The following is a 24,971-nucleotide window of genomic DNA, read 5'->3' as shown; positions in this document are numbered from 1 at the left end:
CCATTCTGCAATGACTTCCCTTAATATTTCGAAAAGATTGTCAGTGGTATGCCTCTTAGTGAAACCAGTGATACACAGAGTAGCCTGCCCCTGGATGAGCTGCTGTTTCTTATGTGCTGCTGCTGCTGTTGGTGCTGCTGAAGGTAATACAGCCACCCAGTGGGCTGTTATAGTCATGTAATCTTGTGTTTGCTCTGTTCAAACGTGTCCACATATCTGTGGTTAAGTGGATAGTGGGCATATTGTAGGACACTAATTAAGTTTTTTTTTAACATCTATGTACAGGCTGGGAATTGCTTAGATAGTGAAGTGGAATCTAGATGGGATTTGGTAGGGGTGACACAGGACCTCATTTATCTGTCTAAAACCCATGGCATTATTAGTGGATATTTGACACACATCTAATACCAGCAAAGATGTTATGGTGTAATTTATTCACTGTGCAACTGGGTGATTGCTGTCATACTTGCTCCTCCTTGCAAAGGATTGTTTAACAGTCAATTGTTTTTTTTTAACTACTACTAGTAGTTTTCCTAGTCCCCTTCTGAGATGAAGATCAAAATGAAGACCAAATCCAGGTTCAAAACCTATAAGGAGATACAGATCCAAAATCAAAACATGGGGGTTGGCGCACATCCCTATGCATAATGGGTAAAATACTTAACTGGGACAGTATCTTTTTGTATGCATTGTTCCAAGAAGCAAGCATTATTAAATAGGTCTGATAAATGGAAACTAAACAAGATGAATTGATTAGTTATTTATTAGTTAAAAGTCATTATAAATCATAAATAGTCCCCTAGGTATTAGTAATGATAACATTTAATAATCTATTGTAATACAGTGGGTGATACAGTAAATCGTTTTACAGGAATTAGTTTCCTTACAAAATTACAACTGTTTACCACTGTCTATGTGAATATTCTTTAAATGAAGGGACTCATGAATATTAAACTGTGCTAATCTATAAATTGGATTTGACTGACCTTATGTTCATCAGTACTCTCTCAACATTTAATCTGAAGATGAGCACCAAACCAAAATCTCTGCTTTTTATACAAATTTGAGATGCCAGGAGGTGCTGGTGATAAGCCTATTTTCTGATTCAGTGTACTGTGTGTAAAAATGTGTCCATTCATTCATATTTTATATACATGTAGGCTTATTTCCCATGTTTGAGATTCTGTATAAATGCCACTTGGAAAAATAAATGTTTCCTTTTTTGAAAATAAATAATAATAATAATAATAATAATAATAATAATAATAATAAATATATAGTCTACTCTATCACTATTTACACCATTGTTACAATGTTACTATTCATCCACTAGCTTTATGTACCTTTCCACTTGTCACTTACATATCATGGTCATTGGTTGATAGTATCCTGCTCTTAAAGTAATTTAAGGCCTGATTAAGAGTTGTATTCTATGGGGATGTTTTCACAAATGGAGCATTTTGTTTGTGACTGCGCATGAGTCTGGGTAGCACTGTACATATGTCAAGGTACATTACCATAGTTGCATGCTGCAAGTCTTTATTTTCAGTGGGGTTGGCAGGCAGGGAGTGTTTGGGGGAGACAACAGGGAGTGTTGGCTAAAAATGCATGTGCATTTTGACCATTTCTGGGGTGTGTCACAGTCTGCATCTGGGATCCCATATGCAGGAAACAGAGCTCTGGTGTCTCAGTTATGGCAGCCATTCTGAGTGACCATAGACTCACTCATGGAGCAGATGTTTGCCTGATCTGTGTCCAATGGTGCATATGTGTACACAGTTGTGGACAGCTGTGAAGGGTGTAGCAGTACAAGTTGGCTGTTCCATTAGCGTATTCTCACAAATCCACATCTGAAAAAATTGTAGCTCTGAATCAGACCCTTAGTTAGGAACTATTTTACCAAGTAAACAATAGAGATGTCCGCCAACCCCAGTGTTTTAGTTTTGATTCAAATTAATTGTCATGTTTTGGTTTTGCCAAAATTACCCTCACATGATTTGGTTTTGGATCTCTTTTTTAAAATGATACAACAATTAGAAATTCCACAATGGTGCACTAACAGTAAGAAAAGACACAGTATATCATACTTTTAAATAATTTCACTCTATTGTTTGTCATCTGATGTAGTTGAAATGGATTGTTTTTCTCAGATAGATGTAAATGCTTTCTCTCTGATGTCATATGAATGGACTCCTTCATATATACCACATGGTTTTCAATGCATATTCCATCAGCTTCCACTCTCAAAAGTAAAATAGACAAAATTAAGAGTAGTTTAATGTAAAAAAAAACCATGCATATCACTTATAATGTCCCCCAGCTGAATACAAATTTCTCACATTGCCGGCGTGGACCGACAAGTAACGTAGGTGGGAACCAGAACTCGCCACCATTTCCCCACATGATTTGACATTAGAAGTATCATCGGTGGGAACCAGAGCTCACTGACATCTCCATGTGTTCCACTGTGGGATCATTATTTTGTTTTGTATAATATCAAAAAATAATAAAATCAGCTAAAATCACAAAATTTGGGCCTGTATTATTAACCTTAATAACATTAATATCCAGTAAATTTTGACCACCTCACAGCTCACAATATTGTTTTTAACCAGTCTATGCCAAAAGGTTGCACTGAGCTAGCTGGCTGACTAAGTTAAGTGACAGCAGTGGGTGGCACAAACATATGGCAGTTCAACATCAAACATGGCACATCTAGGAAATAGAGTGGCACTGCAGTGGCAGACAGCATGGCAGTTTAATAAACTATCTGACCTCATAGAAAGTTGAAACCAATAATATTTACATTAATTAAGAACTAGATCAGTGGCCCAAGGGAAGTAAAGTATGTATATAGTGGAAGGCAGGTAAATAATAAATTATTGATTCTTAAATTAATTAATTTGTTTGATTCAGAAAATTTTAATTTATCATTAGGGGCATTAGGGATGGTCTGTTTAGCATAGACCAATATTTTTATTGGTTTGATTGCTTTAATCTATTACTAATTTGCAACATATTTTTTAACCAAATAAGAATCCAACTTTAAAAACTTCAGATTTCTAATAAGGCCTTCAAAGCCAATAGAATTAATAGCTTCATTGCACAGCTGCAAAAAATCCTAAATTTATTAATCCCCCAATAAAATACAACCCATACAGCCCTCCATTACCTGAATGAAGAAAACCAGAATGATTGATTGATTTTGATTAATTAATTAAAATATCTGCCATCAAGGGGACTGTCATGTGCATTGTCAACCCTACTCTTTTCTACACTGGCATTTCCATCCAGGTTACACCCTGTATTTGGTACATAGGTGTAACCAGTGTGAGGCCAACAGTGCCAATGATGACCATGCACTGACCCCAGTGGAGGTCATCCTGTTTTAGCATACAGCAAAAAGGAAAACAGATATTGCCACAGGTACTAGAAAATGAATATCTAATATATACCATTATAAATAAAAAATGAGTGTTCCTCACTGCTGTTTAAAGGTACTCTTAATCAAAAATTAGTATATGTCAAAATGGTAAGTAATGATGATTAGGTTAAGAAATCAAATTTTATTAGTATACTTATTAAAATACATAGGAAATAATTATGAAACAATTAGTTATTTCCTGGATATAGTCGATATAGAGTATCAGTGAGTCCAAAATTGACTCCTAATCACTGATAAATGCAGTGAATATAATCACAAATAAATACTGCTAAAGAAAAGGAAAAAATTCCAGTTACCTAGTGGGATAAATAAGGAGTAGGTATCTCACAGTCACAGACACTAGCTGGGTATATTAAATTCAAAATTTGAACATGTCTTTTGTCTTTGCAAAGCTTTTGGCAACAAAGGCAACCTAACAACCCTGAAATCTTCAACAGTCTTGACACTTTTCTGTTGTTTCATGAGGAACTAGTCTCCCTCACTCTCTCATCACCCATTTTTATGAGTGACAGCAGAAGTGGAGAGACACTTATGTGACTCACTTTATTCTATTAACCTAAATATTCTATACATACCAGCAACAAATGTCATGTCTATAATGGAATAAATATGTGTTACAAACTCTTCAAAGGGATGTTATTATTTACATACTTCTTTTTATATATATATGAATGACATATTTATGGGGGCATAATGAATACTGTATATCCCTGGATATGACCAGAGTATAATTAATTGCTTGTCTGTACTCCTTTATTACTTTAGGGTATAATTGTTTCAAACCATCTAGCAATTATCCATCAATTACATTCTGAAATTTCCTGTGATCTCTTCATTCAATGGTTATAGGAGTATTAATGGCAACAATTTGCATTTCGTGATTATTCCTCAAGCTTATTGTATAGCATAAATATATGCCTCAAACTTATGTAGAACACCACAGGAGAGCAATGCTGTTTGGATATGATCACAGCTTAATTGGTTGCATGATTATATTATTCTGTTTTTAAGGGGATAATTACCTCAGAATTACCTGTAATTATCTGTTATATACAATTGTACAATTAGGATATACATTTATACTGTAATATTTTCTATATGTTATTTTGTTTCCATGGTTTTTCAATTCATTTTGTTATTATTTTGTGAATCTTTTACTGAACGGTTATTTATATGATAATGGCAATCCTCTGCAAATTTGGTTATTTTTAATATGATGATCCATATATGTGCCATTTAAAACACTATGGAATGATGCATGAAAATAGGAATTGCTCCATATAATTAAAATATTTTTTTCTATGTCCGATATATATTTAGTGCGAGGACAAGATTACATGTGTTCCAATCAGGACCATACCTTGTGCTCTTCGTTATACTTTCATATCATTATATATTTGAATGAACATGTTCAAATTTAGAATTTAATATACCCAGATGGTGTCTGTGACTGAGAGATACCTACTCCTTATTTATCCCACTAGGCAACTGGAATTTTTTCCTTTTCTTTAGGAGTATTTAATTGTGATTATAGTCGCTGCATTTATCAGTGATTAGGAGTCAATTTTGGACTCACTGATACTCTATATCTACAATATCAAGGAAATAACTAATTGTTTCATAATTATTTCCTATGTATTTTAATGAGTATACTAATAAAACTTGATTTCTTAACCTAATCATCATTACTTACCATTTTGACATATACTAATTTTTGATTAAGAGTACAGCACAAAGGAGTCATCTTCACTTGCCTAGTCAAGAATTTTTGTTGTACATTCTGACATTTCTGACTCCAGGGTGCACCACCAACTATTATCTGAATTTAAGATAGATGCTTTGAAACTATATGATTATGCTACTGTTGGTTCTCTTTCATACATTTCTAAGTCAACACTTATTCTTGTGCAGAATCATTTTTCCAAAATTCTCTTTCCTCTATACACTGTTTAAAGGTAGCCAGACAAAAAAAGAACAAAATAAAAAGATAACAGCGCCTTGGGCCACAGAGATAGATAAATAAATTAATAAATAACCATGAACCAAATAAATATAATGTATAATTAAAAAGAAAACGAAAATCAGTTATACCATAAAAATATATTTCAATTTATTAACAGATACACTGAATAAATATCTTATATATAAAAAACTACAGACATTGATGCATATAAGAAATACACTGGTGTGGGATCACCAAAAGGTTGTTGAAAAGTATCTGCAGTCAAATGTACAGCTGATAATCAGACAGTTCCACAGAGTGGTAAATCTGTGTCACCCAATATTGCAGAACTGACACAAATAATAAACAAAGTTTCTAAATTCTTCATCTAAGTTAGCTGGGGAGTTTATAGGCACCACAATTTGTGAAATCTTCTGTATATGCTTATAATCCACTACAGTCTGCAGTATGAATGGACAAATAATCGGGGAGGCACTTATGCCTATATCTTCATTCAGCTGAAGTCCAATAAACAGGTAATACCTGAAAACAGGGGTGAGTGGTGTGCAACACTCAATTATATTAAATGGAATTATGAGTTTTTTTGCATTTACTTATCAGTCACTCTACTCCACAATCTCTCTGGGAGCCAATACGATGGTGGTCAATAATGCTGACCTGGCACTCACCAATATGAGAGAAAGCTGATATTCGATGTGATGGAGTCTGCCTTATCTCACCACATCCCCAACTTATTAGCAGCAGTGTACAGGGGATCCAGTCACCCAGCGTGGCGAGGCCCACCTGTTCTCACCTCATCCCTTGTGTATTTGGGCAGTGTGTGGAGGGTCTGATAACCCAATGTGTGAGTCTACCTTCTCCCCACTGTGTATGTAGCTGTATGTGGCTAATCAGAGGTGCCTGCCATGTGTCAGCTTAACCGCGTCCTTGGCTGGATAGCTGTTAGTGAGCTCCTTCACTGGACAATCAGCGTAAATAGAGGAATCCCTGCTTGGAATAAATGCGTTAGGGAATTTTATTTGATGTTTGACCATTGCTGTGGGATATAGCCTCAATTTACACTGAAGTTGGGGATGTGATGAGATAAGGCGGACTTTATCACGCCGAATATAAGCTTTCTCTAGTATTGGGGACTGCCAAGTCAGAATTATTGACCACCATCTTAGATTGTGGAGTAGAGTGACTGATAAATAAATGCAAAAAACTCATAATTCCATTTGATATAATTGAGTGCTGCACACCACTCACCCCTGTTTTCAGGTATTACCTGTTTATTGAACTTCAGCTGAATGAGGATATAGGCATAAGTGCCTCCCCGATTATTTGTCCATTCATACTGCAGCCAGTATTATTTGTGTGACTTCTGCAATATTGGGTGACACAGATTTACCACTCTGTTGAACTGTCTGATTATCAGCTGTAGCATGTGACTGCAGATACTATTTAACATATTTATGTGATCCCACACCAGTGTATTTCTTATATGCATCAATGTTTGTTTTTTTATATATATATATATATATATATATATATATATATATCTTCCAATGGTTCGGCACTTGACACACTATGAACCATGTAGATTTCGGGTGCCTTCCTGTGAATAAGATAGACCAAAACTCCCCACTGAGCTGTATAGGTCCCAATGGAAAAAGATAGGTGGCACTCCGTTGTTGAAGTAAATATGGTTGTATTAAGTCCACAACATGGTAACACAAACAGTGGTCGACGTTTCAAGGCCAACTCAGGACCTTTTCCTCAGGACGTGTGTGTGAAAAGTGACATACAAAAGTGTCTTACCTTAAATAGAATAGGTGTAGAAGGCGCGTGTGTAAACACGCTGGACTCTCCCCGCAGCTGGAAGCCGCCGGGAATCAGGGAAGCTCCGGCCCATCGGTCTGTGATGATGTCATCCATAACCTAAGCAACCGCGATCCCCAGCGACTTCAAGCCTGTCGGGGGAGATAAACATGAACAATGTTGCTAATAATACCAGTGCATCATCAGTGAAAAAGTGCAATGCCTCATGTATATAAAAAAGAACATTAAAAATGCTGTTCTAAAACAGCATACTATGTGACTTATAAACATCATGACAATAGTATATAAAAAATGTTATTAATAGACTATATATATATACCTAAATAGAACCACTGACTTTGATGCAATAATACATTAAAGATCATATGTATGTCACGAATGTTGATAAATGCTAGAAGCGAAACAAAATGGTAACTAATGACAATGACACCTGTGAGGTTGTCGATATCGGCAATCACCACACACACAGACAGCTAAAGAAGCCAATTGTGTCTGTCCGTGTTTGTGTCCTGTCCACCAAGACCAACTGCTAGAATCAAATCCTAAAGCAATATGAAATGTATCAATATTCTAGCCAAATAGAACCATGCCAACAAATATTGTTTATACACAATTGATTACATAAAGACCATATTATTACAAGAAGACATTCCATGCAATAGTCTCATTTAGACCCCACGGTGTTAACGTGTCCAATGTATGTATCCATTTGGATTCACATTGTGATAATTTTCTTTGGCGGTCTCCTCCTCGTAATAGTGGTGGTATGTGGTCTATAATTTTGTACTTTAGACTGGAAAGCGTATGATTTGCTGCTTTAAAATGTCGAGCTACTGGTTGTTCAATATTTTTGCCTGATAGTGCTGCCCTTATAGCTGACCTATGTAAGGCCATTCGTTCCCGGAACGAATGATCTTTATACATATGATCTTTAATGTATTATTCCATCAAAGTCAGTGGTTCTATTTAGGTATATATATATATATATATATATAGTCTATTAATAAATTTTTTTATATACTATTGTCATGATGTTTATAAGTCACATAGTATGCTGTTTTAGAACAGCATTTTTAATGTTCTTTTTTATATACATGAGGCATTGCACTTTTTCACTGATGATGCACTGGTATTATTAGCAACATTGTTCATGTTTATCTCCCCCGACAGGCTTGACGTCGCTGGGGATCGCGGTTGCTTAGGTTACGGATGACGTCATCACAGACCGACGGGCCAGAGCTTCCCTGATTCCCGGCGGCTTCCAGCTGCGGGGAGAGTCCAGCGTGTTTACACACGCGCCTTCTACACCTATTCTATTTAAGGTAAGACACTTTTGTATGTCACTTTTCACACACACGTCCTGAGGAAAAGGTCCTGAGTTGGCCTTGAAACGTCGACCACTGTTTGTGTTACCATGTCGTGGACTTAATACAACCTTATTTACTTCAACAACGGAGTGCCGCCTATCTTTTTCCATTGGGACCTATACAGCTCAGTGGGGAATTTTGGTCTATATATATATATATATATATATATATATATATATATATATATACATATATATGCAGTGTATCTATTAATACATTGAAATAATTTCTTATGGCATAATGGATTTTCTTATTCATTTTAGTTATACATTAAATTTATTTGGTTCATGGTTATTTATTCATTAATTTATTTCTGTGGCCCAAGGCGCTATCTTTTTTCTTTTGTCATCTTGTTTTAGTCTGCACCCAACCAAGGTTCCAGGACCAGTGGCTAGGAGAGCAGCGGCAGCCTGTAAGTGCAACCGAGTGGCAGACCTGCCCTGCTGCACGGTTTTTTCACAGCCCTCTTACCGCCCCTCAACATTTAAGTAGAATACTAGAATGATCGATTGATTGCTTGATTGATTTATCTGATTGATGAATTGATTAGTGTTGATAATTTAACAATAAAAAATCAAATCAGAGAAATAGAAAGCATTGTTATAAAACAATAATCCAAAATCCAAATGAAGATGATAAAGTGATTGACTAATTGATTGTTTAATTGATTAGTGTTGATAATTTAACAATAAAAAAGTAAATTGGAGAAATGTAAAGCATTGCTAGAAAAAACAAACATCCAAAATCCCAATGAGAATGATTCCTCGGATGTAAGGTCTAGTCAAAATCAATAATTAATTATATGATTTGATGATACTAGTCGCTATCTGTTGAGAAGCTGCAGGAAATGGGGCTTAATTGCCTGTATGAGAAGCTGGTGATGGATGGCATTGCAAGATACAAACAAACATGAATACCCAGTAAAGTTCAATAATATTCAGTACACCGCCTGTTAAACACACACAGTGGCAAAGCCCATAATGGAAAGTAGTGCATGATGCAATTGTCCTTAGGCCATCCCAATCTCCCCTATGTTGTATATTTAAAAAGACATGCACAGTTTACTAAACCAATCACTTCAGCAACAGGGACTGCCACTTTTGTGTCTGTAGTTTTTGGTTTGTTTGGTACCCAAACAAAAAGGTACCAATGGGCTTAAGGCAGGTAATAGTGCAGTTGATGATCTCTTCTCTACAGTGTTAAGATGTAATCATCCTCCTCTTCACCCTCATTAGTGCTAACCTCATTTTGACACAATATTGACTCATCCCTGATGGAATCACCCATTACAGAGGACTCTATACATTGAGGTAATTGACGGTAAAGGTCTTCCTTTTGGAATTTATAGTTCATTTTGATGAACATTGTCTTTTCCACATTTTGAGGAAGTAGCAACCTAGGCCGATCACTGGCAAGGTTCCAAGCTTTGCTGAAAAAAATATTTCTAAGTACACACTGGAGGGTGGGCAGCTTAAGCAAAGCAAAGCCAGTTTGTACAAGGGCCTTCAAATTGCTTATTTTTCTCTGAGTAGTCAAAAGGACTCTATGACATGTCTAATTGTATACTATAATTAAGATAATCCTCAACCATTATATGTATGGTGACCGTATGAGATTGCATTATGTTAGAGGTGTCAATAATTTTGGGCAATTCTTTTAGACCTGACCAGATGTCAAAATGTTGTGTTGACTCATCTGCTTCACCAGTGGGTCTATAGGATGTTATCGTGTCATATGCCACTTGAGCTGCCAACTTGCTCACAAGGAGCTCTTTGCATCTCTTAAGATCTGTGTCAGTTGGAAAAAAAAGTAATGACATAGGACTTAAACCTAGGCTCTAGCATGGTTACCAAAATGTAGTGATCCAATTTCAAGAAGTTGACAACCCTTGGATCCTGGCAAAACAAATAAAGGACTTGACCTACAATTCCAACATACTTAGCAGAATTGCTTCATTTCAGCTCCTTCTTCAGTTTCTTGAGCTGCTATATAACTAGGGGAATTACCTGACTCAAGCTTGCAGAGTCTAAACTTTATTCACAGGTGACTACTTTGAATGGTTTATGCCCCTTGCACAACCCGGAAAGTATTCTCTACTGTGCTGAACTAAACTACATTCCCCCTCCTCTTCCAATGTGATGGCTTGTTGTGTAGGTTTGGTGGCTTTTACTGTTTCCCCATTTGCTGAAGCATATAAAGGGAGAAATTCCACCTTGTTACTGCCTTTTGCTTTAGCTGATGGCATGTAAAATTGAACTTTTATTGCAGCCGCTTCAATCTTCTAGATGCAGTTGCTAAGTGGTAAAAATGTCCTAAAATTTTTCAGACAACAGATATCATCTCCTTCATACAGCTGTCATATTTTAAAAAACTCTGCACCACCAAGTTTATTGCATAAGCAAACATTGAGATGTGTTTGAATACACCTAGCTGTAATTCTCTCACAATGTTTGTGGTGTTAAGCCATTTTGGTGTGACATCCATTAATTTTTGTAACAGGTTGACACCAGTTTTCCTCTTAGTAAGCTGGTGATTGAGAAAATAGCCTGCCTGGGAATGAGCTCCTGTTTTGTGTTACCTCTTGCTGCTGCTGCTGAAGGTGATACACCAAGCCAGTGGGCTGTCACAGTCATGTAATCTTTAATTTCCCCAGTACTGCTTGTCCACATATCTGTGGTTAAGTGGACAATGGGTACAATGGCATTTTGTAGGCCAAGAATCTGTTTTTTAATATCCTGGTATAGGAGAGTAATTCCTTTCCTGGCAAAATAGAACTGCGATGGAATTTGGTACAGGGCACACAGGACCTCAAAGAACTAAAATCAGATGCATTAATAGCAATTGGACACAGATCTAATACTAGCATAGCTGTCATGGCTTTAGAGATCTGCAGTGCAACTGGGTGACAGCTGTTATACTTGTTTCCTCTTGCAAAGGATTACCAGTCAATTTTTTTTTGAAACTACTACTAGTATTCTTGTTTCCCTTCTGGAATGAACATCCACCCCCAGCAGCAGGCCTAATGTTCAATGATTCTTCTGAGGGATCATGTATAGGGGAGGACTCAGTTAGCCTTAGCAGTTTGGATGCAGGACAATATATGATCATTAATGAGGATATTGATGATGAAGGTGTTGGCAGTAGAGATTGCTGGAGCTGGGATCTAGCTGAGTGTTGAGCGCAAACTGATGCTGGACTGTTCATTGTTATTACTTTAGCAGAATTTTTAGATTTCTCCCAAAACCTTTCATGAATGTGCTAAATATTATGTAATACGGAGGAGGTTCCTAGATGGTAACACCCCTACCGCTACCTACTTTGGCTTTAATAACACTACAGATGGTTTGACAACTGTTATAAGGATTTGGGTAAAAATAATTCCACACATAGGAGGTGGATTTTTTTCTAATGCCTAGGCAATGGTCTTCTTAACTTGGGCACAAACTGCTTCCACTGGTGCCTTAATTACACAAACAATATCCTCATTTTCAAAATCCTTATTAATGTCATCAGCTACAAAAATATTCCCTTCATCCTGTTGCACTTACTTAGTAGCATCCTCAATTTCTATGACAGCATCTTTACTTGTGCTTCTCATCCTCACATTTATAGAGGGTGAATAAATTGTTGAAGGATGCATCTCTATATGTCCTGTATCAGAAAGGTCAGGCTCACACATAGCACTTGTGAACACCCTTAGAATCTCCTCAGGGATTTGTGACATTTCTGAACACACAGTTTGTTCTTCTGCCATGGTGCTTTTTTCAGCACTGACTTTCCTGTTTTAATATTTTGATACCTCTTCTAGACTCTGAGTGAAAAGGTCTTGCATCATCATGTTAGGCAGAAGAAGATGCCTGAAAGACATAAATTGCAGAATTACCACTCACAAAAAAAGGCAAAGGCCTGAGCCTTTTCTTGCCACTGCGTGTGATGTATGGCTTGTTGGCAATTTTATGTCTTTCTGCAGGAAATTTTGCCTTTATTAGAGGTGATGTTTGCTGTTCCTGATCTTTCATCAACTAATCATGATCCATATCGACTCAGCACTTATATTATTAACACAATAGCATGCTAATTAATGAGCTTTATTGAACACACACAAGTTGGACAAAAAAATAAAAGCAACTTTTTTATTTTATGACAACTTCACACTGTGTTCACATACTGCATATATTATGAATGCTGTGGCATGGCACCAACTGAGCTTTATTGAACACGCACAAGTTGTTCAAAAAAAGGGTTAATGCTGCCCTATATTAGAAGCTCACACCATAAGGCGCACAGCTATATGGTGGCTCAGTGTGAAATGTCAGTATATCGATCCAAAGCACATGAGATCCGACATCGGGAAGATGATGTTTCGCCTCTTTTGTGGAATCCAAGCCTGGTGAGAAAAGCCAAGCCATGGATCAGATTCACATGGAAACCGGAAGTTGGGGTTTGGCTCGGTTTTCAGAAAACTGAGCCAGCATATCTCCAGTAAATATTATTAACAGTAGAAGTAATTTTGATAATTCCCCAATGAAAAAATTTCAGTATTAAAAAATTTTACAGATTTGAAGCAGTTAACTTGTGAAAAAAAAAACCTCACACAGTAGTATACACTAATACCCCTTTCACATCGCCAAAATAACCTGGGTTATTCCCGGGTTGACCCGGGTCGACATGATTTTAAAATGAACCGGTTGACCCGGTATTTCAACCCAGGTTAAAAGAAGGGTTAAACACAGGTCGGACCCGGGTTATTTGGCTCTTAAATGGTACAGACCCAGGATATTCGACCCGGGTCTGAGAAAATAGTGCTGATTGGCTTTTTCCAGTCAGCTGACCAGCCTGCACACAGAGCACATGTCTCTGTATTTACAGTACATTACTGTCCTGCACTGCACACTTTGGGCCTGATTCAAACCAGGTCGCAAGCGTTGAGCACTCGCAACCGGGTTGATGTTTGCCCACTGGGCATGCACACGACGGAGCCAGCTCCGTCGTGTGCTTTTACGAGACCATACTAGTGATGGGCGCTCCGTTGCTCCGGGTCTCGCGCCAAAGGTGGTGAGCTGTCGATGGTGATTGACAGCTTGCCCCATTTGGTAGGCAGGCAGAGGGGGTGGCTGGCCAAATGGAGGCATTTGGGGGCAGCCCCACTGACATCACTAGTGATGTCAGTGGTGAGCTTCCAGCTCTATTTAGAGCCGGAAGTTCACTGGGGCTTGCGGCCAACGAGACCCTACCACAAGGGTCTCGTCGTAAGTCCGACGGTCGTGATGGTCTTCACCATCACAACCATCAACCTGGCCACTCACAATAGCTGTGGGTGGTCACCTAGTGTGATGAATCTAACCATAGTATAAAACAAAAACAAATTATGTGCTGGTCAGTGGGGCTTGTTGTTTCTGCACTTCCAGTAATGAAGAAAAATTTATCCTGCTGTCTTGCAGCCCCATCTCAAAGTGAAGTGCTCACTGATAAGAAAGTGAAATTTCACAATTTAATAGGTTTCATTATTCTTTGTTTCAGTAATAACTGGTCTTGACCATTTCCTATTTCTCTTTTTTATGCAAACTGTTTTTTTATTGAAAAAGGATCAGACAATTTAGATGGAATACAACGGAAAAAGTATATAGATACAGGTGTTGACAATTGTTGTTTCCATTTCGAATAATAGAATCAAAATCATAATATAATATAGATAGATCACATGAAAAATATACAATAAAATAAACAATAAAAAATAAACAAAATAGGGGGGAATTCGGGGAAAGGAAAGTCAGAGGGGAAGAAGGAAACTGAGCGGGAGATAAGAGGGTGATCAAGGGGGGCAATTTATCATAGGAGGCCGAACAAAAAAAACAAAAATGCCCTGATTCAGAGCGAACGCTCGTTCAGAGCGTCCGTCTCTGAATCAGGCCCTTTGCACACTTTGCATCTGTGACATGTGCTCTGTTGGCCATGATTGCTGCACTGCAAGCATTCCCCAGCCCCTCCTTTTTCTTTACTGAAAACGTCATCATAATTGTGAGCCAATAAGATCCTTTCTAAATTTTGACACACTGTTTAACATGGGTTGAGTTAAAAGGTACCAAATCTACAATAATCTGGGAATAACCCGGGTTATTATGGCGATGTGAAAGGCCCTGACCCGGGTCTGACCCGGGTTGGACCTTGGTTCAAAACCTGGGTCCGACCCGGGTTTGCGATGTGAAAGGGGTATAAATTAAATAGTAAATGTGAACAATAAAACAATGGTGGTATTTGTATGACATTCAGGTGGAAGAAATAGCTGCTTTCACACATTCTCAGGCTCTCTTTTTAACTATTTATAAGAAGCTGAAATCCTGAAATTAGGTCTTTTCTTTCCAAACTGGTCTATGGGGGATGGTGATATTGCTGATACTACAAAGCACAGTCCCATCTGGAATGTACTTGCATTTCAGCATTCAAGCTATTGCAGAGCAGATGTCTGTCAGATATTTCCATCCATATACATTATCGTGCTATAAGGTTGTAGTAGATGGGAAAGGTTTGTGCTGCAAATTATATATGTAGAAGCAAGGCACTCTGAAATCATTTCAAAAGCCTGTAACACTGTGGCTGCATACTGCAGAATTGTAACCAGTGCCTGAAAAGCACACAGGGTTATTTCTTGGCAGATACTATTGTGTTTAAAACACAATCAAAGCAGCAAGAGAAAATGCTCTGCTTGCCTTTTATCCACAAGTATGTCATTTAGTGTGTTGCTGTAGGCAAGTGTCCCCCCTAAGCCCTCTGGTCCAGTCTGCCCCTTAGCAGCTTGCAGAGAGAAGATGAAGTATAATGTGGGTGACAATAGATGTTCTCATGTATAAAACATATTTAGAAAGGTTCAAACAAATCTGGTCCCTGCAGTCCAGCAATTAAGCTGTTAGGAGGCTTTTCTTTTGCTTCAATTTTAGTGCAACCACATGCAGATGACCAGGTGCATATGTTGTGGATGCAGAGAGAACCCAGTTCACATTATGTCACACTGTTGTTCTCCCAATTCACATTATGCTACACATTACTCCCACTTCACATCATGCCACACAGTACCATAGTTAACATTATGCCACACTGTTCCCCCAGTTTACATTGTCCCAGAGTGATTTTATTTTACATTGTCACACAGTTCTCTCACTTCACATTATGCCACACAGTGCCACCAGTTCACAATATGCCTCCCAACTGCAACTCAACTCCCTTTCATCTCAAATCTTGGAATCTTCAAGCTGCAGCAGGATCTTTGAATGAGCATCTGCTATGCTGTGGTCATACCACTGGTGCTTTTTGGAACCATCTTGCTCCACCTCCTTGCTTCACCAATACAGGTCATCGCATCTAAGTTAACAATGTCACCTGATGCAGCCCTATGCATGCCATCTTTACTTTCACATGCCCCCTGCACACTAGATGTTTCCTCCCATGCTCCTATGCCCTTCAGCTTTCTCACACATACCTTTGCATTCCAACTTTTTTCACATATGCCCACTACCCACCATCCTTAGACTCCCATGTCCCTCTGCTTACCAACTTTTCTCACACATGCCCCTGTGCTTAGCACCTTTTCTAACAGAAGACCTACAGTACCAGCTTTTCTGAAGCATGCCACACTATCCACCAGTTTTTTCACACATGCTGTTTGTCCACCAATGTTTCTCACACATGCCCTTTGCCATCCTATTTTTCTACACATTCCCCTCTGCCAACCAGTTTTTGTCTTACATGCTCATTGCCCTCCAGCTTTTCTCACAGTTTCCTATCAACATTTTTCACACATGCACTTTGTCCAATAGTTTTTCCTACACATAATCAATAGCTTCCCACTACTTTTTCTTTCACATGCCTACTGCCCACCAGTTTTCCCTAACTTATCCCTCTGCCCGCCTATTTATCTCATACATGTCCCTTGTCCACCATCCCATTTGAATATCCAGAGTGGCTGCCTCCTGCCCCTAATCCATTATCCATCCATGACTCTGATCCTCTTGTGTAATCAGACATTACAACTGCTGTCTTACACATAAGAAATAACATACCATGGGTTGATATCATAGTAGATAAGGTGTAAAAGAAACTGAAACAAACCATTACAAATAAGTACACAAATAATTGACAAAGCTGCTAACATGAATTGCATCAATCTTTTAATTCTCTTACAAGTATCTTAATAGACGGAGATACATTTATTTACTTTCACTGGCTCTTGAAAGAAAGAGGTGCACTTTAGTAGCAGAGAGTGCACAGAGAAACTGATTCTGGGATGGACGAAATGATGATGTTTTCACAAATTGGCGATGACCAAGATTTTTCAACTGTGCATGTGTTGGAGTCGCACTGCACATGTGCTGCAATAGTCTTACAATGGTGGTCACAGAGATATTTTATTTGCAAAGTGATTGACAGACAGTTGCCAATTGTGGGTGGCAATGGGGTAGTGGCAACTCAAACACAGGTGTGTCACAACTGTTTTGAGGGCCATGTATCAGCATGTGACTGTGCTCCCTTCCGCAGTTGCAATGGCTACTGTGTCTCAGTTCCAAAGGCCAATCTGTGTGACAATAGAGTTACTTAGAACTTCTATAATTGACTGATCTACGTCCGCTGCTGCTTCTTTGCATGCAATCAGTTCAATTTGTGAAGCCTCCAATGGGCACCTCAATACTAACCCTGGAGGCTCGTTTATGCATATTTTCATACAGTCACTGTGTACAAAGATGTAGTCATGACAGGATATGAGTCCATCTATGAATCGGGCCCATAGTGAAGGAAAGTATGTGCTGGTACAATATATGCAGGGTCCACAACTGTGATTACTTATCTTTTGTCATTAACAATAATCTTGTTCGTCACCCTTGTGTGATGAATCTAACCATAGTATAAAACAAAAACAAATTATGTGCTGGTCAGTGGGGCTTGTTGTTTCTGCACTTCCAGTAATGAAGACAAATTTGTCCTGCTATCTTGCAGCCCCATCTCAAAGTGAAGTGCTCACTGATAAGAAAGTGAAATTTCACAATTTAATAGGTTTCATTATTCTTTGTTTCAGTAATAACTGGTGTTGACCATTTCCAATTTTAAGAAATTGTAACCCTTTATGACCATTTCTCCCAACCTCAGTCTTCAAGCCTATCTAACAGTCTAGGTTTTAAGTATTTGAGTTTAGGGGACGTATGGCTTGATTCAGAGATGGACGCTAATGTGATCGCAGCTGTGATCTCACACATAATGCATCAGCATAAATATGCTACTGTCTGCAAAGATCACCTGAGCATAAGGATGCCCACTGCTTCCTTCTTACCTGTGATGATGCATGCCTGTATAAATATCTGTAACATTGCCGCAGATCGGCAGCTATCTTGGCCTTGCAGATGGTCTGACTTGCCGCAGCCTTGGGAACTCATCAGATATGCAGAGCTGCATATGCACTTGCAGTGGTTAATTTATGTACAGTACACACGTGTAACGGCGTTTAAACTGACAGACACGCCTGCATTTCTCAGACCACCCCCATCCCCACCCATAAATGCTGACAACCTGTCACTCACTCTGCGATGGAATCTTATGTGTGTCTGTGATCACAGTGTGATCGCTGCACACACGCACTTATACACCGGCACGATGGCAGACAATCGCTCCATTGCATGCATAATCATCTTTTGTTCATCTCTGAATCAGTACCTTAATTAGTACCTCAAGTACTGTCAATTTTATTCCATCTAAAAAACAATTTGAACGATTTGAACGATTGAACGATTTTTGACTGCATTAAAATGAATGGAATCGTCCAAGTCTGACTGCAAACCCATCAGATGTCAGATATCGTTATCTGACAAACGGGAACGCGCATCGTTGATCGTCCATCGTTCAGGCATGTCAGATATGAACGATTTTCCTTCAGATATGAACGACTGAACGATTTTTAAATCGTTATCGTTCATATCTGAAGGAAAACTCTGATCGTGTGTATGCACCAATAGGTGCTCAAGCATTAATTTCCTTAAAACCTGGTTTTCCAGGATTGTTACTACTAATGCCTTATACAATAACTCCTTCCATTTTTACTACAGACTGCATACAGTAGTTGCTCAAAAAAGATTTACTGATAACATGAGGATTTACAAGCTGTTAGTTAATAAGTCTTTTAATAAAACAATTCAAGGAATGTAGTCATTCATTTGCACAGTCAGAACATATGTATGCTGTGTGTGCCCTTAAAATTCTTAAATCAAAAATGCCTTTTAGCAATCCCACATGCTCTCTTACCGCCATTAAAGCTTTGCATTTCCACAGGGGAAGAATCTTTGTAGCAAGAAATAATTTCATGCACCACTGCAATCTCTTGAAACTAATTTAACATCTTATTGGTTGTTTCAGTCCTTTGTTTCGAAACATTTTACAGTCAAGCCTACCCAGCATGCACCTTAATTTATTTTCAAAGATCAGCACTTTAACTACTAATATCCATAATTTTTCTAATTAAGGTTATGAAATTCGCAATTGTGTTGCTGTAGCCTCACGTGACATAATTCCAAATGCTTTCACATATTGCAGAATTTGCCCAGAGCCTGAAGTTCTTAGAGCAAACATTTAATTGTTCTCTGGGGTATAATTTAAAACCTATGTAATTTACTGGCTTTATCAAAATGTAAATGTAATCTGTAGGAAAATAAATGGCTTTCTTGGCCAATTAATATTATACAAGTCTAAGAATCAATAAACAATCAAATTCTTCTATATGTCTATTAGTGGAAAGAATAGAGGATTTTGGAACAAAAGTAAAGAAAAAAAAAATAATGTACCCAAACAGATATGTTGAATTATATATAATAATACAAATAATATAATCATAAATGAATCGACAACATTTTAATAATTTCATAGAAATACTACACCCAAAATATGGTCTCATACCATTTCAGGTGTATCAGAATACATCTCAGGGGGTGATTCTTAGTTGGATATAGTTTCAGTAAAGACTGCAGGGCTTATGCAATAGGGTGTGATCTGGTGCCATTACGGGAACTCCTGTGAGTCTTTCCATATTTTTAAAGTGGCAATCATTTTAAAGTAAAAACCAAGCTGGTTTTGACTTTAAATTTATTGCTGCTTTAAAAATACAGGAAGATTCACAGGGGTTCCTGCAGCTGCGTCAAATTGCACCCTGCTATGTTCAGCTGCTACTATGTCTTTATGTTAATGCTGCGACCAATGGGTGTCCTTTTGAGTCACCCACTGGCTGTGGTTTGATTTTGCCATATAAAGACACACTATCAGTGGACCAATGGCCTGGGCAGGTGTAGAACTTCCAACTCACCATGGCCACTGTTGTTAGTAGAACTGTGTCCCTGACACTACTGTGACTTGTGGCCACCCTTCTGCTAAATACTTCACTGGCTCCCCATACACATCACAGTACAATTGAATTTCCTCACAGTCACATATAAAGCTTTTAATTATGCCACTACCCTCAACATCTCCAACCTCATTTCTGTCCACACTCCCTCCCCTTCTCTCCACTCTTACTCTGATCACCATCTCCCCTCAACTCTGATCAACTCCTCTCACTATTGCATCCAAGGCTTTATATGTGCTGCTCTCCTGCTCTGGAACTCTGGGCCAGATTCAGAGCCGGATGCTATTTGCGCTCGCTCGTTCAGAAAAAGTGGCCAGATATTTAAATAGAGCGCTCGCTCTTTGCGGTCTGTTGATGCCTCTATGTCTGAACGAGCGAACAAAACATGTGCTCTCTATTTTTAAAAAAACGCCCCCTGGCCGCTCGCATCCTACGTTATCTCCGCTATTTATTAGATTAATCGAGTACATCGAAAGGCGTTTGAACTGCTCGCAGTGCTTGTGGTAGCATTTTCCTACCGCAATCATGCGAGCAGTTCAGGCTAAAAGACAACCAAGTGACGTGGTCGATGACGCTGCTTTCTTAATTATGCATACCATTAAAACGCCCGTTTTGACCATTTGGCACGCCTGCGTTCGGAACTCTACTCCCCATTTTCAAGCACCTTCCCCTGTTACCACCCACAAACGCCTCATTCTGTCACTCAAACTAGCATGCATTCGCTATTTTGCGAGCACACAATTTCCAACCGCAATGACTGGTTTGCGCATGTGTATTACAACCCATACGCATGCGCAGTTGTGCGAACATTGCTCGGAGCGAACGAGCGGCCGCTTACGAGTGGCTCTGAATCAGGCCCACTGCCTCTCCTCTAGTATCCACCTCTGGATTCACTGGTTTCCAGTATGCATAGCCTGTCATTTTCTGATGATAGTACAGAATGTTATAATACATGGAGGAAGAGGTCATGCTGATTGTCTAAGGCTGTAAGGCAGTGAGAGCTAAGTGGTGGCATCTGGCTTTTTAAAGCCCCGTACACCACATATTCAATGTGTTTATATATGCACAATTATGTCATCCCACAAACATGGACATGCTTCACACTTTGGCACAGGCAATCACATAATCATGCACATGCATAATCCAGTTGCGTAATTTACCGAATGCACAGTGTATGATTATGGCAATAGTAGATTTGTCTTATTTTTGTTTACTGACAAAATATTTCACACTAGAAGAAAAAGATAATACTGTAAGTGTAACTCTTCAGTACTAGAGATCTGGTAATGGGTAGTCCCAGTTTTAGACCCGTGTCAGATATTTGCTTCAACACTAATATATGTGCACACCTTTGGGTGCTTGCTCCCAAGAAAGGGGTGTGGCCTCACTGCAAGGGGCATTGTCTCGCAGGATATGTTGTCCCCACGATGGTGACAGGGAGAGGCAGTGGGTGACGGGGAGAGGCAGCGAGTGAGGTGAAGATAATGATGGGGAGAAGCAGACTGTGACAATGAGAGGCTGTGGGTGAGGGTAAGAGACAGAGGATGATGGCAAAAGTGATGGGGAGAGGCAGTGTGTGATTTATAGAGGCAAGGGTGACAGGGAGAGGATGCTGTGGGATATGGGGGGAGGCTGTAGGTAAGTAGGAGAGGTTGAGGGTGACTGGGAGAGGCTGTGGATGATGGCAAGAGGCTGTAAATATTGGGAGGCCTGGAGTGAGAGTAGGGTCATTCCATGGTAACTCATGTTGCAGGGTGACATGGTGAAAGTGTGCATGACTGTCAACAGCAACAGTTTGTGTGAGGTTGGTTTTGTTTGCTAAGAAAGTGATGAGATGGGTCATGCTTTGAAGACTGTATACAGGATTTGCTGATTGTTTGCTACATCACTTTGTAACATGAGTTACCATGGAATGACTCAGCAGTAATAGAGGCTGCGTCGCTAGGCACAGAACCTGTAGGCAGTCAAAGATGATAGATCAGCAAACAGGAGGGCACCCTAATCAGTCCCACAGCAATAATTCATTGAGGGGACACAGTTTCCAGCAATAGGGTCAGTCAGGGAGTAGGTGCATGAAATAAACTCAGCTAGCACATGCTGTTAGGGGCAGAAGAGAAATAAGCGTCAGTACCTGAGGCAGCCTAAGGAAGCCAGGCTGAGGAGGTCTGGATCAGCAGTGAGGAAGGGAGGATGCTGGAGGAATAACGTACAGGGAGATCCCGGGTGAGGAAAAGAGAGCTGTTCCATGCCTGTATTGGGGACCACCAGCTGTGAACATCCCAACACTACAGCAACTATACACTGCAGCTGCTTGATAATCAGAGCAGCAAGCAGCACCAGGCAGCCAGGAGTGCAGCTGAAGATACCTGCACCAGAGGAGAGGGAGGTCACTAGCAGAGTGGGAGGAAGTGCTTGGGACTCTGGGAGGGATTGGGAGCAAAAGGGAGGGCCCTTCTCCTTCTGCCAGACAACATTCCTTCAGTGCTACAGTCTGCAGCAGGCCCCTTTATTGCGGTGGGTCCTAGTCAGTGGAGCCCAGGGTGAGAATTTATTTTGGTTCCCCACACCGCTTCCTGTTCCCATAGACTCAGACACAGACTGCCACCATAGCCTCACACACATGCTGTCCCCCATAGCCTCACACATACTCACTGCCCCCTATAGCCTCACACATGCTGCCCCCATAGCCTCTCACACACGCTGGCACAAACCCTCACACATGCATGCTGCCACCATAACCTCAAACACACAATGCCCTCTATAGCCTCACGCACCCACTGCCCCCTAACACAGCAGCCCCTTACAGATGACACTGCCCCCTTTCACACAGAACCCCCATACAAATCACTGCCCCCCTCACACTGCCCCCCTCACACTGCCCCCCCTCACACTGCAACTGCTTACAGATCCCACTGCCCCCTTTCACACAACATCCCCATCTCACAGATCACTGCCCCATCCCCCTCACAGATTGCACTGTCCCTTTACATAACACACAGTTTCCTCTGACATATCGCACTTGCAGCCTCACAGATGACACTGGCTCCCACATCAGATCTCACTGCATATCCTCTCCTTCCACCTCTTCTTCTCACCGATCGCACTGATGACTGTGGGCCTGATTGAGACCCGCTCATGAGCGCTATGCGCTCGCAAGCCGGTCAATGGTGGCCCAGTGCGCATGTGCAGAATGGAGCTGACTCCGTCGTGCACATGAGCGAGACCCGGATAGTGATGGGCAAACCATCGCTCCCGGTCTCGTACCAAAGGGGGCCTGCTGTCGATGTTGAGTGACAACATGCTCCCTTTGGTGGGCGGGCAGGGGGAGTGGCTGCCCAAATGGAGGCATTCCCATGTGAACGCCTCCATCTGGGGCCGGCCCCACTGACATCATGAGTGTTAAGGTGCCCACACACATAGCGACATTTTACACGATTTGGCCGATTTCGATGATTCGTTACGATGAATCGGGTAAAAAAAGTACAAATCGTGAGTTTATACTCACGAGCACAATGCCGATGCGCGTCCCCGCTCGTCGTATATCGCATCTTCTGATCTGCCGTGCTGCAGGGCAGATTAGCCAATCTGGGATACAATGCATTGGCTGCAAGATAGATCTTAAGTCAGATTGGACATTTTTAACTCCAAATCGTGATCACGACGGCAAGGGAGCTCCCGTGAAAGTTCATGAGGAAATTGGCCATAAAATCGTATCGTGAGGACATCGTTATGTGTGTGGGCACCTTTAAGGTGCCCACACACATACCGACTTTTCATCCAATTTGGCCGATTTCGACGAATCGTGACGACAGATCATGTAAAAAATGGCCAAATCGTGAGTTTCTACACTTGATCACGATGCCGATGCGCGTCCCCGCTCGTCGTACATCGCATCTTCAGATCTGCCGTGCTGTAGGGCAGATTAGCCAATCTGGGATACAATGCACTGGCTGCACGATAGATCTTAAGTCAGATTGGACATTTTTAACTCCAAATCGTGACCACGACTGCCTGGGGAGAGTTCAGGGAGAGTTCAGGGGAAATCGTGTACATTGGCTGATTGGGAGCAAGTCGGTATGTGTGTGGGCACCTTTAGAGCCGAAATCTCTCTGGGGCTTGCGGCAACGAGACCCTACCACAAGGGTCTCATCGCACGCCCAATACGCTTGACCATCGCGACCATCATCATGGCCGCTCGCTGTAGATGTGGGTGGTCACCCTCAGCTATGCGAGTGGCCAGGAGGCCGTTCTAAAAAACAGTAAGGCCGGCCCTGATTCAGAGTGAGTGCTCTGTCAGAGCGTCCGGCTCTGAATAAGGGCCTGAGTCTCCTGCCCGCAGATCACAGATAACTTTCTCCTCTCCGCCTCACAGGCTCCCAGCCTTTCTCACTGGTTGCACACTTACACAGTCCACGCTGTGCAGCCTATGTGCTGTGCCGCTCTGTGCCCCCGACTCTGTGTTAGGCAGTTTTATGATCTGCCAATCACAGTTTACAAAATTACAGCCAATCAGCAGTGGCTACCCCTGATTGGCTCGTGGTGAGCACTGTCTCACCATGCAGGCTGTAGCAGATGTCCAACTCAAATAGGCACCATTGTCTAAATTAAATATGGTGGATCAGGCTAATGGGTGGTGAAGTGCACCCCTGGACCACCTTCCAGTTTTGCCTATGCCCACAGGGTCAGGAGATCTGAATGGAGCCCATCCCTGTGAAGTGCAAGGAGTGAAGAGCCACATCAGTGTTAATAATATATATGGGCCCTTAATAATTAACAGTTGTGCTTACTTGACATCCTTAGGTTCATTTATGTGGTGTTGAATGAACTTGATCCTCTGTTCAGTCATGCCTCTTTTGATTGCCAGCCAGCAGCCAATGAGTGAGGCTGCAGAGGAACACATAGATAATGTGGGCAGAGGCACAATGTGGATAGGCAGCTCACAGAGTAAATAGAGACAGGGGCATAGATACGTAGGGGGCAGAGGCACAGATGGGGAGGAGGGGC

The sequence above is a fragment of the Taudactylus pleione genome, unplaced genomic scaffold (genome assembly GCF_031769625.1).
Source record: "Taudactylus pleione unplaced genomic scaffold, aTauple2 ptg000211l, whole genome shotgun sequence".
NCBI classification, from domain to species: Eukaryota; Metazoa; Chordata; class Amphibia; order Anura; family Myobatrachidae; genus Taudactylus; species Taudactylus pleione.
This window is presented reverse-complemented; position numbering follows the sequence as displayed.